Consider the following 16,317-nt stretch of genomic DNA (forward strand, 5'->3'; position numbering starts at 1 on the left):
CTGAACCCCACATTTTACCTGTCTTTCCCAGCACCAGGTCTTCAAAGCCTCTGTCAGATGGCACAGAAAACCCAGATGCAGATCTTGCTTATGATCAGGAGCTGCCTTGGATGTGACAGACATGGTTGGCAGATTATGATCTGATTTGAAAACTGAAACATCTCTCAGCCCTTCTGGTTTCAAAGTTTTCATTGAAAAACTCAGTTATTATTCTGAGTCTTACATTCTCTGAAAACCTCATCTTTCTTGCAGTTTCAATATTACTGTTTGGTCCAGTGTTTTAAGAAATTATGCATGACATATTTCTTCTTTATTTATTTTCTTCATTTTGAGGTTGTTTGTTGTTTGTTTGTTTGGAGACAGGGTCTCACTATAGGCGCTAACTGTCCTGAAACCTATGGGTGAACAGGCTGATCTTGAACTCCGAGATCCACCTGCCTCTGCCTCTGCCTCACCACTCCTGCCTCTGCCTCCCTCACTTGCTCTGCTGCCTCTGCCTCTACTGCCTCCTCTGCCTCCTGCCTCCTGCCCCCTGCCCTGCCTCTGCCTCCCAGAATCAAAAGGCAGGCCAAACATAATACCCTGATTATGCAGAAATTTTTCAGTCTTCTGCATATTTGGTGTTTTTATTGATTGGGAATTTCACATCATGAACCCTGGGAGCACACTTACATTTCCCAGTCCCATCAGATCTGGCCCCCTAACTGTGGGACCCTCCCCACCAAAGAGAAAAAGAAGAGGAGGAAGCAGACATGAAGAGGAAGAAGCTGCAGCCGCGAATAGCTGAAGAAGAGACAGAAGAAGAAAATGGAGGAGGAGGAGGAGGAGGAGGAGGAGGAGGAGGAGGAGGGAGGAGGAGAGGAGGAGAAATGTCCAACCTGCATTGCCCCCATGCTCACTGGAGCATAGTCAAACTCCCAGTGGCCAGCCCTCAAAAGAAAAACTATCCTCCCACCCACCCACTACATTCATAGAAGCCATCACCAGGAGAGTTCACCTGATGGCTTTCTTGTCTAAGTGCCAGTGCCATTGCTGTTGGGTGATAGTGAGGGTAGGAGTTGTCTGGAGCCTGCATCTCTCTCAACCAAGTCTGCAGTCACTCGACACCATGTGCAAAGTAGCAGCTTCCTCTGCCTTTCCTGTCATCAGGCACATGGACCAGGAAGTTACAAGAATGGCGCTCATAGAGACCTTTAGCATGACCTACAGACAGGGTCACGTCAGTCTCAGGGATCAAGCGACCTGCCGTGCGACTTTCAGCAGCGCAACGCTCAGTCACAGACCACGGCTGTCATCAGAATCCAATCCTCTGTTACCGCGGCAGCGCTGCATACATCATTATAACTCTTCAGCAGCTGCAATACGGCCACAGATCATCATGTTAGGCCTTTCCGGTGGCACCTCAGAGCCACCTCACGATTAACACTGTTAACCTCATGGTGGCATCATAGACATGGACATCAACACGGGTTTAGGCAGTGCAGACCATGGAATATTTTGCATGATCTTTTGTGGTAAATTACAGGCTTCACAAACATCATTAGAGGCCCCAGCTGCACAGGACCATTGCCCAGGCAGCTCTCAGCTGCAGCATCAATTCAGACATCACTATGGACTCAGGTGGTACTGGATACCCACATCAACATGGTCCTGGTGGCAGTACAGCCCAGACATCGCATGGTCTCAGGTAGTGACTCAGACCAAGGACATCTGTATGGCCTTGGTGATAAATTGTGTCAGAGATATATCACCATGTCTCCCCAGCTGCCAAGGACCAGGAATATCCATGGAACCTCTCTGGCAACACACCTAGGACAGGACTACAGATACCAACCACAGAGGTCTTCTTCAAGGTCCATCCAGAAAACGAACTGTTCTTTTCATTGGGGACAGTTGTTGCTCAGAGCCAGGACCATCTATGACTGGGCAGCGTGGTAGGGGCTGAGTCAGGGTGATATACAGGCTGCCCTACTTAACAAAGAGTTCTCCCATCCATCCACTGCAGCCTTTTCTCAAAACCTCTCACCACCGTGGAGTTTTAGCTGCACCCTCCACTGTTCACCATGCCCATTCCTCATCTTTCTCACCTCCATCAAATATTTAATTACATATAGTGGCATTGAAAAACTGAAGTGTCCATACGTGACATATATATATATATATATGATATTTGGACATATATATATATACATTGTGTTATCTTATGTGTTTTGTGTATATATATACATACATTTTAAAAGATGCTTTCTTTTTTAAGATAGATTGATTGATTGATTGATTGATTGATTTATTATAAGTATGCTGTAGCTGTTCCCAGACACAGAAGAGACATCAGATCCCATTACAGATGGTTGTGGAGCCACCATGTGGTTGCTGGAATTTGAACTCAGGACCTCTGAAGAGTTAAAGTGCTTTTAACCACTGAGCCATCTCTCCAGCTCTCACATATTGCTTTTTTTGACCATGCAAATATTCATTGCAACAAGTGCTATAGTCTGGGTTCAAGGTTTCTTGGCTCTTCAGCAGCACTGTAAATACTGGGCCATTGAGACTCTGTCTCAGACGCCTCACTGTTGCTGCTCAAGAGCCAGGGCTGTGCATGTTGCAGTTAGGCAGGGCATCCAGGGGCAGGTTCTGTGCAAGCTCCTGACTGCCACACACCTTCCTGTCCTCAGTGTAGTGCCACCCCTCTCGAGGCCTGCTACTCAGGCTCGCACTCTTTGCCAGTGACCTGCAGGCAGCTGCACTTCCATTCCCAGCAGGGCAGTGCAGCTACTGAGAGGCATCATCCTGGCTGCGCTGGCTGGCCTAGGGACCATCTCTCTATTCAGAAGGCTGTGACATGCTCCTAGGGAGCTCCAGGACTCTGCACTCCACTCGCTGGCCACAAGGGTTGTCTCACTGAGGCCCAGCTCCCTCCTTCCCCAGCCTCGACAAGCAGCTACAAGCCACGGCCACAGTGGCTCTGCGTGCAGTAATAGCTGACCCAAGGCTTCGCTCCTATTCAGCAAAGATCTGTTTCTGAGGAAGCTTGCCCTCATCTCCCTGACGTCTATCAGCTACAGCAGCAAAGTGGTATTATCTTTAGCTATTCTCCACAGAGCTCTGTTCTGTGTCTTTTCCTTCCAACTTTCGTGAGTCCACACACTTTAAGAGCATCTTCCCAATAAGACGGCCTTTCCCCCCCCCCTCCATTGTTCTGAGCTACCACAAAGCCCAGACCCCTTCCCACTGCCTTGTCAGTTCCCTCAGAGGAAGGGTCCTCAGACTCTCAGCAGATACAACCACTGCCATCTCCGCGTGCTTCTTCCCTATTTGAAGATTTTTTTTCCTGTGATTTTATTTAAACCATTTTCTATGTCTTTGGCAATAAACCTTCTTCTTTTTAAAATCATATCCATGATTTTTTTTCCATTATGTCTTCAGAGGTCTCACTGTCTTTTAAAAAATTTAAAAATGCTGGGGCTGGAGATGGCTCAGCAACCAAGAGCACACTGACTGCCTTCCAGAGGTCCTGAGTTCAAGTCCCAGCAAACTACATGGTGGCTCAAACCATCTGTAATGGGATCTGATGCCCTCTTCTGGCCATACCAAGAATAAATAAATCTTTTAAAAATTATCATATCTCCTGGCAAATGATCCAATTTTTTTTTCTTCAAGCCTGCACATCAATCCATTTCTGTCAGGAAGGCCTTCCTTTTTTTTTCCCCTTTTTATCATTGCAAATGTGTTGGGCCTTTTTGTTCCTCTTTTTAAGAATTCTATTTTCATCCCAAAATCAATTTCCTAACTTCATCTGGCTGTTTGAATTCTCTTGGGGAATTCCTTCACACAGTTTTTGTCTTTCAAAGTTATTTGAACACATTCACAGGTTGGCCTTTTGTAGGGAGAAGATGAAGTCCTGAGGATGCATTGTTAACCTGACATAGCTGCTGCATAAAGACCACAGCCTCAAACCTGTGGAAACCAACAAAGCCTTCCATTTGCTCCAAGTCTGCACTGGCAAAGCCTTCCTCTGGCCCCAGTGCAAATGGTGGCAGTGTAAGTGTAAGTGCCCATGTTAACAAATGACTGCCAGTGTTTAAAAACTAGCAAACCATTGCTTCCTCCTGTGGCCTACCAAATGCACATGAGGCCAGCCAGCCCCTCCCCTGTGCTAAAGTGTCCAGTTGGTGCCACCCCTGAGTGTAACAGCCCACCTGATGCTGCCTTCTTATTAATGCAGGTGTTTGTGTGTCTGTCTTGAAGATTCCATCGCTATTTGTTTATGTGTGTGTGAGTGTATAACCAGACATGTACACTTTGAGTCAGCCTGGTACAGGAGGAGGCCAGAAGAGGGAGCCAAGGCTCAAAGTGTTCCTAACCACTGGCAGACACCTTTCGCCCTAAAGTGAGAAACAGACTTCGATGCAAACGAAGAGGTTTATTTTCTTAGGCACGCTAACTCCTCAATCAGCCCCTCGTGGTGAGTGACTAGAAGGTGACCCCCAAATGGCTATAACAAGCAGTTTTTTAATACCTTTTTAGGGCACAGGTTACATCAGCAAGGTTACAGTTTAAACTTATTGGCTAAGCATATTGACTTTGAATCTATTGGCCAGCGTTACATGACATGTATTCGAATCCCATCTGGGACCAGAGGGTCAGGTGACTTTCAGTCAGTACATTCTGTGGATTTTCAAGAATGTCATTGCTCCTCGAGAACTGTGGGTAGAGAATGGAACTTGGTCTAGCCTTGGACCTGGGTGGCTGGTACTTCTGGCCTAATCTTGACCTCTGGGGCGGTGGGTGGGTGGCTAAAGCCCCTAGGGTCCTTTAGGCACCAGATCCTAGAATTAGTGTTAGCTGTAAACTGTCTTAGGAGATGGGAACTGAACCCTTATATCTGTGTGCCCAGCAAGTGTGCTTAACTGCTGAGCTCCAATAATTGTCCTTATTTCCTTGTCTAAAGTTTTATTTCAGGAGTCTACTGAGTTAACATTGAGTGATGATTTTTTGAAGAAGTTAGCGTGTAGTTTTTGAAAACACCGGACCTTTTGCCGAGTTGACCCCTCACTCTGACCCCTCTCCTGTCCTTTTTGCTCCATCTAGCTGTAGCCAGGATCGATTGGGTAACCATACCCCAACCCGGGAAAGCCAGGAGATGCTGTTCCAGTTCCACCACCGCCCCCTCTCAGCTTTTCATTTCCCTTCCTAGCTAGCTTCCCAAGCCCCCAGCTACCGCCAGCTTCTCTCTTTTCTGCCCACCTTTGCTCCCTCAGGGATGAAAAAAACAGACAGCTTTATTATTATTTTAGAACTGCCAGATAGGCACAATTGCTGGGTGCAGAATCTGCTGCCCTAAACCTTATCAGCTAGCCTATATCAGCCCAGCCCTCTGCTGCCAGTGGGAGGCCATTGTCCTAGCTTACAAGATCTTTTACATGGTTGTATCGCGGCTTTCTCTTCCAAAGGGGTAAAAGACTTTTTCCTGCCGCCTTTTTTTTTTTTTCCTCCTGGGACCCAGAAGTCCCACTCTTTACTCTTTTCCCAACAATGGCTCCCGCCTTTTATTGACCAAATCAAGAACCAATTAGGGAACCAGACAGTCTAAAAGTTTCACATCAGGGATCTCACTGAGTTGTCACTGGAATGATGATGTTTGAAATATTATTGTTTTGTTTTGTTTTGTTTGTTACTGTTGTGTTTGTGCTGGATCTGCCCATCTGTTGACTAATAACTTGGGTCACCTTTTCTTCTTCCAGTAGAAGGTGTTTGCGAAGTTCAAAGACTGAAAAACTTTGTAGTGGAGTGGAAGTGACATTTTCTCTTTAGCGGGAGGTTTCAGGACTAGACCTCCCCTGATATTGATTCCTGTCACCATCAGCAGTCCAATTCCCTGAAAATGGCAGAGAGCAGGCAAGGCAAAACAATCACTTTAATTACCCGTTGTCTAGAAAAACCACATAACAAAACAAATGCAAGTGAAAGGGAAGGAGGGCACCTGAGGGCGGGACGGGGAGTGTGGGGACTGACAGGATTGGTAAGGATGGTGGGGTAATCTCAATGCATCACTTCATAGATGTCAGATAAAGCTATCCAAATAATGAAGACAGAGGAGAGAGGAGCCTGAAGAATGCAGCCAGAGTTACAACACAGGCTTGGCGGGGGGTGGGGGTGGGGGGGGTGGGGTGGGGTGGGTGACCCTGGATTGGACCCAGCATGAAAAGACAAACACGAATATGGCAAAATATTAAAGCCGGAAAAGTAGGTCAAGGGGTGAATTAAGTGTTTTATATACCTTGTCAACTTTTTGAGTTAGACATTTTCTACAAAAAAATATGTGAGAGTGTGTTCAAGATACCACTGCACAGCAGACAGATTTCTGCCAAGTAAGTCGAGGGGCCTCTAGTCTACAGCGATTCTGAGGCTTGTCTCCTGATTCTAAACGAATATTTGAGGAGCCAAGTGCAGACACAGGCAGTACTGAAAGCAGGCTTAAAACGGAGCCCTTGGTGGCTTAGTGTCCTGTTTTGTAAGTGAAGCAAGGCCACAGCCGAGCCAGGTGGTTTGTTGTTGTTTCTGGTTGTTCCAGGAATGAGCCTGCCTTCATGCATGAACTTATGTGACCATCACGGAGGGCACCCTACCCCCATCCTACCCTCCACCCCATCCCACCCCACCTCCATCCCAAGCCTCGCTGGTTTGAATGCACATCCCAGGATTTCTTCATGCCCTGGCCACGAAGCTTGGCCAACAGCACAGGTTCTCCTTAAACACCCCATTATTTTGGTCTGATACAGAGAAGTCTAAACCTGAGACAGACTATTATGTTAGCGAAGCCTGAGAAGTTTGGGTTTGAATAGGATTTCAGAACGGTAGAAATTAGAGAAGCAGGCTGAATCCCAGAAAGGAACGCTCCTCTCATTCAGCCCCTGTAAGGGTGGAGAGATACCTTACTGCCTGGTCGGGTGGGCACTCCTGAGGCTGCAGAGCGGAAGAGACCACCAACACTGCCCACCCCTGCCCACATCCCTGACCCACGAGGAAACTGTACAAGGCCTCTGGGTTCCTGTGGGGGAGGGCCCAGGAGCAGCAGGAGCCCTGCCTGAGACACCGCCGGATCCTGAAGGAAACAGACCGGAGGAAAACACCGGAGGCCATCTGGAACCCTGGTGCACGGAGGCTCCCGGAAGAGGCGGCGCAGATCTTCCCGGTCGCTGCCACCGCGGAGAGCCCGTGGGCAGAACCCCGCGAGCGAACTCGAGCCTCGGGGCCACACAGGAGCAGCAGGAGCCCTGCCTGGGGCCACAGAGGAAAACACCGGAGGCCATCTGGAACCCTGGTGCACGGAGGCTCCCGAAGAGGCGGCGAGATCTTCCCCCTTCGCTGCCACAGAGCCCGTGGGGCAGAACCCAGCGGCCCGAACTCGAGCCTCGGGGCCACAGGTAAGACTAACTTATCTGCTGCAAGTGACTTGCCTGGTGGAATCGGGACAACAGAGGCAGAATCCCTCTAGGACCAGGCACGTCCTGTGTTTACCCGGAAGTCCCACACCCCTTGGATCCCGGCCCAGCAGCTCTCTGCTCCCAGAACCCGTGGGAGAGATACCTTACTGCCTGGTCGGGTGGGCACTCCTGAGGCTGCAGAGCGGAAGAGACCACCAACACTGCCCACCCCTGCCCACATCCCTGACCCAAGAGGAAACTGTACAAGGCCTCTGGGTTCCTGTGGGGGAGGGCCCAGGAGCAGCAGGAGCCCTGCCTGAGACACCGCCGGATCCTGAAGGAAACAGACCGGAGGAAAATAACCGAGGCCATCTGGAACCCTGGTGCCGGAGGCTCCCCGGAAGAGGGCGGGCGAGATCTTCCCGGTCGCTGCCACCTTGGAGAGCCGTGGGCAGAACCCATGGCGAACTCGAGCCTCGGGGCCACAGGTAAGACTAACTTATCTGCTGCAAGTGACTTGCCTGGTGAACTCAAGGCACAGGTCCACAGGAACAGCTGAAGACCTGTAGAAAGGAAAAACTACACGCCCGCAAGCAGAACACTCTGTCCCCATAACTGACTGAAAGAGAGGAAAACAGGTCTACAGCACTCCTGACACACAGGCCTATAGGACAGTTTAGCCACTGTCAGAAATAGCAGAACAAAGTAACACTAGAGATAATTTGATGGCGAGAGGCAAGCGCAGGAACCCAAGCAACAGAAACCAAGACTACATGGCACCATCGGAGCCCAATTCTCCCATCAAAACAAACATGGAATATCCAAACACACCAGAAAAGCAAGATCTAGATTCAAAATCATATTTGATCATGATGCTGGAGAACTTCAAGAAAGACATGATGAACTCCCTTAGAGAACAAGTAGAAGCCTACAGAGAGGAATGCAAAAATGCATGAAAAAAATTCAGGAAAACATAAATAAACAAGTAGAAGCCCATACAGAGGAGACACAAAAATCCCTGAAAGAATTAAAGGAAAACACAATCAAACAGTGGAAGGAATTAAAAATGGAAATAGAAGCAATCAAGAAAGAACACATGGAAACAACCCTGGATATAGAAAACCAAAAGAAGAGACAAGGAGCTGTAGATACAAGCTTTACCAACAGAATACAAGAGATGGAAGAGAGAATCTCAGGAGCAGAAGATTCCATAGAAATCATTGACTCAACTGTCAAAGATAATGTAAAGCGGAAAAAGCTACTGGTCCAAAACATACAGGAAATCCAGGACTCAATGAGAAGATCAAACCTAAGGATAATAGGTATAGAAGAGAGTGAAGACTCCCAGCTCAAAGGACCAGTACATATCTTCAACAAAATCATAGAAGAAAACTTCCCTAACCTAAAAAAAGAGATACCCATAGGCATACAAGAAGCCTACAGAACTCCAAATAGATTCGACCAGAAAAGAAACACCTCCCGTCACATAATAGTCAAAACACCAAACGCACAAAATAAGGAAAGAATATTAAAAAGCAGTAAGGGAAAAAAGGTCAAGTAACATATAAAGGCAGACCTATCAGAATCACACCAGACTTTTAAGCCAGAAACTATGAAGGCCAGAAGATCCTGGACTGATGTCATACAGACCCTAAGAGAACACAAATGCCAGCCCAGGCTACTGTATCCTGCAAAACTCTCAATTAACATAGATGGAGAAACCAAGATATTCCATGACAAAACCAAATTTACACAATATCTTTCTACAAATCCAGCACTACAAAGGATAATAAATGGTAAAGCCCAACATAAGGAGGCAAGCTATACCCAAGAAGAGGCAAGAAACTAATCGTTTTGGCAACAAAACAAAGAGAAGAAAAGCACACAAACATAACACATCCACGTATGAATATAACAGGAAGCAATAATCACTATTCCTTAATATCTCTCAACATCAATGGCCTCAACTCCCCAATAAAAAGACATAGATTAACAAACTGGATACGCAACGAGGACCCTGCATTCTGCTGCCTACAGGAAACACACCTCAGAGACAAAGACAGACACTACCTCAGAGTGAAAGGCTGGAAAACAACTTTCCAGGCAAATGGTCGGAAGAAGCAAGCTGGAGTAGCCATTCTAATATCAAATAAAGTCAATTTTCAACTAAAAGTCATCAAAAAGATAAGGAAGGACACTTTATATTTATCAAGGAAAAATCCACCAAGATGAACTCTCAATCCTAAATATCTATGCCCCAAATACAAGGGCACCTACATAAATAAAAGAAACCTTACTAAAGCTCAAAACACACATTGCACCTCACACAATAATAGTAGGAGACTTCAACACCCCCCTCTCATCAATGGACAGATCATGGAAACAGAAATTAAACAGAGACGTAGACAGACTAAGAGAAGTCATGAGCCAAATGGACTTAACGGATATTTATAGAACGTTCTACCCTAATACAAAAGGATATACCTTCTTCTCAGCTCCTCATGGTACTTTCTCCAAAATTGACCATATAATTGGTCAAAAAACGGGCCTCAACAGGTACAGAAAGATAGAAATAATCCCATGCGTGCTATCGGACCACCACGGCCTAAAGCTGGTCTTCAATAACAATAAGGGAAGAAAGCCCACATATACGTGGAAATTGAACAATGCTCTACTCAATGATAACCTGGTCAAGGAAGAAATAAAGAAAGAAATTAAAAACTTTTTAGAATTTAATGAAAATGAAGGTACAACATACCCAAACTTATGGGACACGATGAAAGCTGTGCTAAGAGGAAAACTCATAGCGCTGAGTGCCTGCAGAAAGAAACAGGAAAGAGCATATGTCAGCAGCTTGACAGCACACCTAAAAGCTCTAGAACAAAAAGAAGCAAATACACCCAGGAGGAGTAGAAGGCAGGAAATAATCAAACTCAGAGCCGAAATCAACCAAGTAGAAACAAAAAGGACCATAGAAAGAATCAACAGAACCAAAAGTTGGTTCTTTGAGAAAATCAACAAGATAGATAAACCCTTAGCCAGACTAACGAGAGGACACAGAGAGTGTGTCCAAATTAACAAAATCAGAAATGAAAAGGGAGACATAACTACAGATTCAGAGGAAATTCAAAATATCATCAGATCTTACTATAAAAACCTATACTCAACAAAACTTGAAAATCTGCAGGAAATGGACAATTTCCTAGACAGATACCAGGTACCGAAGTTAAATCAGGAACAGATAAACCAGTTAAACAACCCCATAACTCCTAAGGAAATAGAAGCAGTCATTAAAGGACTCCCCAACCAAAAGAGCCCAGGTCCAGACGGGTTTAGTGCAGAATTCTATCAGACCTTCATAGAAGACCTCATACCAATATTATCCAAACTATTCCACAAAATTGAAACAGATGGAGCACTACCGAACTCCTTCTATGAAGCCACAATTACTCTTATACCTAAACCACACAAAGACCCAACAAAGAAAGAGAACTTCAGACCAATTTCCCTTATGAACATCGACAAAAAAATACTCAACAAAATTCTGGCAAACCGAATCCAAGAGCACATCAAAACAATCATCCACCATGATCAAGTAGGCTTCATCCCAGGCATGCAGGGATGGTTTAATATCTGGAAAACCATCAACGTGATCCATTATATAAACAAACTGAAAGAACAAAACCACATGATCATTTCATTAGATGCTGAAAAGCATTTGACAAAATTCAACACCCCTTCATGATAAAAGTCCTGGAAAGAATAGGAATCCAAGGCCCATACCTAAACATAGTAAAAGCCATATACAGCAAACCAGTGGCTAACATTAAACTAAATGGAGAGAAACTTGAAGCAATCCCACTAAAATCAGGGACTAGACAAGGCTGCCCACTCTCTCCCTACTTATTCAATATAGTTCTTGAAGTTCTAGCCAGAGCAATCAGACAACAAAAGGAGGTCAAGGGATACAGATCGGAAAAAGAAGAAGTCAAAATATCACTAGTTGCAGATGATATGATAGTATATTTAAGTGATCCCAAAAGTTCCACCAGAGAACTACTAAAGCTGATAAACAACTTCAGCAAAGTGGCTGGGTATAAAATTAACTCAAATAAATCAGTAGCCTTCCTCTACACAAAAGAGAAGCAAGCCGAGAAAGAAATTAGGGAAACGACACCCTTCATAATAGACCCAAATAATATAAAGTACCTCGGTGTGACTTTAACCAAGCAAGTAAAAGATTTGTACAACAAGAACTTCAAGACTCTGAAGAAAGAAATTGAAGAAGACCTCAGAAGATGGAAAGATCTCCCATGCTCATGGATTGGCAGGATTAATATAGTAAAAATGGCCATTCTGCCAAAAGCGATCTACAGATTCAATGCAATCCCCATCAAAATACCAATCCAATTCTTCAAAGAGTTAGACAGAACAATTTGCAAATTCATCTGGAATAACAAAAAACCCAGGATAGCTAAAACTATGCTCAACAATAAAAGGACTTCTGGGGGAATCGCTATCCCTGAACTCAAGCAGTATTACAGAGCAATTGTGATAAAAACTGCATGGTATTGGTACAGAGACAGACAGATAGACCAATGGAATAGAATTGAAGACCCAGAAATGAACCCACACACCTATGGTCACTTGATTTTTTTTGACAAAGGAGCCAAATCCATCCAATGGAAAAAGATAGCATTTTCAGCAAATGGTGCTGGTTCAACTGGAGGTCAACATGTGAAGAATGCAGATCGATCCATGCTTATCACCCTGTACAAAGCTTAAGTCCAAGTGGATCAAGGACCTCCACATCAAACCAGACACCTCAAACTAATAGAAGAAAAACTAGGAAGCATCTGGAACACATGGGCACTGGAAAAAAAATTTCCTGAACAAAACACCAATGGCTTATGCTCTAAGATCAAGAATGGACAAATGGGATCTCATAAAACTACAAAGCTTCTGTAAGGCAAAGGACACTGTGGTCAGGACAAAACGGCAACCAACAGATTGGGAAAGATCTTTACCAATCCTACAACAGATAGAGGCCTTATATCCAAAATATACAAAGAACTCAAAAGTTAGACCGCAGGGAGACAAATAACCCTATTAAAAAATGGGGTTCAGAGCTAAACAAAGAATTCACAGCTGAGGAATGCCGAATGGCTGAGAAACACCTAAAGAAATGTTCAACATCTTTAGTCATCAGGGAAATGCAAATCAAAACAACCCTGAGATTTCACCTCACACCAGTGAGAATGGCTAAGATCAAAAACTCAGGTGACAGCAAATGCTGGCGAGGATGCGGAGAAAGAGGAACACTCCTCCATTGTTGGTGGGGTTGCAGACTGGTACAACCATTCTGGAAATCAGTCTGGAGGTTTCTCAGAAAATTGGACATTGAACTGCCTGAGGATCCAGCTATACCTCTCTTGGGCATATACCCAAAAAGATGCCCCAACATATAAAAAAAAGACACGTGCTCCACTATGTTCATCGCAGCCTTATTTATAATAGCCAGAAGCTGGAAAGAACCCAGATGCCCTTCAACAGAGGAATGGATACAGAAAATGTGGTACATCTACACAATGGAATATTACTCAGCTATCAAAACAACGACTTTATGAAATTAAATGAGGCAAATGGTTGGAACTGGAAAATATCATTCTGAGTGAGCTAACCCAATCACAGAAAGACATACATGGTATGCACTCACTGATAAGTGGCTATTAGCCCAAATGCTTGAATTACCCTAGTGGCCTAGAACAAATGAAACTCAAGACGGATGATCAAAATGTGAAGGCTTCACTCCTTCTTTAAAAGGGGAACAAGAATACCCGTGGCAGGGAAGAGAGGGCAAAGATTAAAAACAGAGACTGAAGGAACACCCATTCAGAGCCTGCCCCACATGTGGCCCATACATATAGAGCCACCCAATTAGACAAGATGGATGAAGCAAAGAAGTGCAGACCGACAGGGCGGATGTAGATCCCGAACCTGAGAGACACAGCCAGAATACAGCAAATACAGAGGCGAATGCCAGCAGCAAACCACTGAACTGAGAACAGGGACGCCCGTTGAAGGAATCAGAGAATGAACTGGAAGAGCTTGAAGGGGCTCGAGACCCCATATGAACAACAATGCCAAGCAACCAGAGCTTCCAGGGACTAAGCCACTACCCCAAGACTATACATGGACTGACCCTGGACTCTGACCTCATAGGTAGCAATGAATATCCTAGTAAGAGCACCAGTGGAAGGGGAAGCCATGGGTCCTGCTAAGACTGAACCCCAGTGAACTAGACTGTCGGGGAGGCGGCAATGGGGAGGGTTGGGAGGGAACACCCATAAGGAAGGGGGGAGGGAAGGGGATGTTTGCCAAATGTACATAAGAAATACTCAAGTTAATAAAAAAAAAAAAAAAAAAAAAAAAGGGATACAGAGCTAAAGAGAACTGTCAACAGAGGAATCTCTAATGGCTGAGAAGCACTTAAAGACATGTTCAATATCCTTAGTCATCAGGATCAAAATGACTCTGAGAGTCCATCTTATACCTGTCAGAATGGCTAGGATCAAAAATGATAACTCACGCTGTCAAGTATATAGACCAAAGGAAATACTCCTCCATTACTGGTGGAGGTGCAAGCTTGTATAACCAATTTGGTTGTACAGTTTCTCAGAAAATTAGGAATAGTTCTACCTCAAGACCAGTATGTTCCACGATACTACAAAGAAACTTGTACAACTCTGTTCATAGCAGCTTTATTCAATATAGCCAGAAACCTTGATTTCCCTCAACGACATATAGCTGTCTCTTAAGAGGCTCTTCCAGAGCATGACAAATGCAGAGGTGAATGTTAGCAGCCAACCATTGAACTGAGAACAGGGTCCCCACTGGAGGAGTTAGAGAAAGGATTGAAGGAGCTGAAGGGGCTTACAACCCCTTAAAAACAACAATACCAACCAACCAGAGCTCCCAGGGACTAAACCACCACCCAAAGAGCACACATGGACAGACCCATGGCTCCAGCTGCATACATAGCAGAGGATGGCCTTGTTGGGCACCAGAGGGTGGAGAAGCCCTTGGTCCTGCGAAGGTTCAATGCCCCAGTATAGGGAAATGCCAGGGCAGGGAGGCAGGAAGGGGTAGATGGTCGAGTGGGAAAACACCTTCATAGAAGCAGGAGGAGGGGGGATGAGATAGGAGGTTTATGCAGGAAACAGGAAAAGGGATAACATTTGAAATGAAAATTTTAAAAAAATCAATTTGAAAAAAAAAATGAGGTTCATTTACACAATGGACTCAGCTCATTTACACAAATACTACTCAACTATTAAAGACACGGACATCATGAAATTTGTAGGCAAATGGATGGACTTAAAAATATCATCCTGAGTGAGGTTAGCCAGACCCAGAAAGACTTGCATGGTATGTACTTACTTATAAGTGGATATTAGCCATAAAGTACAGGATAACCACATTAAAATCCACAGACCCAAAGAAGCTAAGTAGCAAGAGGGGTCCAAGGGAAGATGCTTGAATCTCACTCAAAAGAGAAAGTAAATTAGACACTGGATGTATAGGGAGAGAGGAACCTGGGAGAACAAGGGGATGGAGAAGGGAACTGGGGTGGGAATCAGGTGTGGGGAGAGCAGGGGTAGCAGGTGAGAGGGCTGGGAGGATGAAGAGAAATCAGAGGAGGGCATCTCTGGTACAAGACAGAGACCTAGGATGTAGGAGGATCCTGGCAGGGTATGGGAGTGACTTTAGCTGAAACCCTAGCAGGGAGCAATGGAAACTGAGGTTTTCATCTCCTGAAGCAGGACTGCTAGTGAAGCGATAGGGACCTACAAAGTCTTTGACATCAAATTTACCTTGTTATAAGATATGTTGGGATAAACATGGAGCAGAGATTGAGGGAATAGCCAACCATTGACTTGCCCAATGCGAGAGAGCCAACTCTGACGGTATTTAATGATCCTGTTCTATGCTTGCAGATAGAAGCCTAGTGTAACTGTCCTCTGAGAGGCTCTATTCAACAGCGGATGGAAACAGCTGCAGAGACCCACAGCTAAACATTTGGCTGAGCTCACGGAGTCTTGTTGAAGAGCCAGGGTATTGGAGCAGCTGGATGGGTCAACGATACCACAAAAAGACCTCGGGAGCCAAAAAACCTGGACCCATGGGTGCTCACCAAGACTGAACCCCCAACCAAAGTTCATGCATGGACTGGACCTAGGACCTCTATATACGTGTAGCAGTTATGAAGCTTGGTCTTCATGAGGGTCCTCTAACATTAGAGCAGGATCTCTCTTTGACTTTCACTCTGTTGCTTGCCTTTGGATCCCTTTCCTCTATCTGGCCTGCCTTGTATGTCCTCAGTGGGAGAGTATGTGCTTAGTCCTGGTGAGACTTGGTGTACCAGCCAGGATTGGTACCCGGAGGACAAGGGACTCACCTGCTCCATGAAGAAGGGCAGGCTGAATGGGGAATGGGGATGTGGGGGTGGACCTGGAGGAAGAAGAGAGATAGGCACTGCAATTAGGATATAAAATTAATAAATGAATAAAGTCTTGTTATCACACTTACATTCCAGTTCAGAGCAGGAGACTCTTCAGAGTGCTCTGCCTCTCTCGTCCTCAGAATTTCCTGGATGCTAAGCTGCCCTGTGATTGGTCCTGTCATTCTTGGAACATCCTCATATTTTTTAAAACATGAACATGGCTTACTTCCCGCAGCATTGTGATGGGGAATTCTAGCTACAAGAGTATGAAACATGACACTCTGCTCAAAGTAATTAGGATCAAAGTCAAAATCGGGGAATATATTGCAACTTAGTTTATAAGTCCCTCAGTTGCAGCTCAAGTCCTTCAGTAATTATAGTTCACAA

The sequence above is a fragment of the Rattus rattus genome, chromosome 10 (genome assembly GCF_011064425.1).
Source record: "Rattus rattus isolate New Zealand chromosome 10, Rrattus_CSIRO_v1, whole genome shotgun sequence".
NCBI lineage: Eukaryota > Metazoa > Chordata > Mammalia > Rodentia > Muridae > Rattus > Rattus rattus.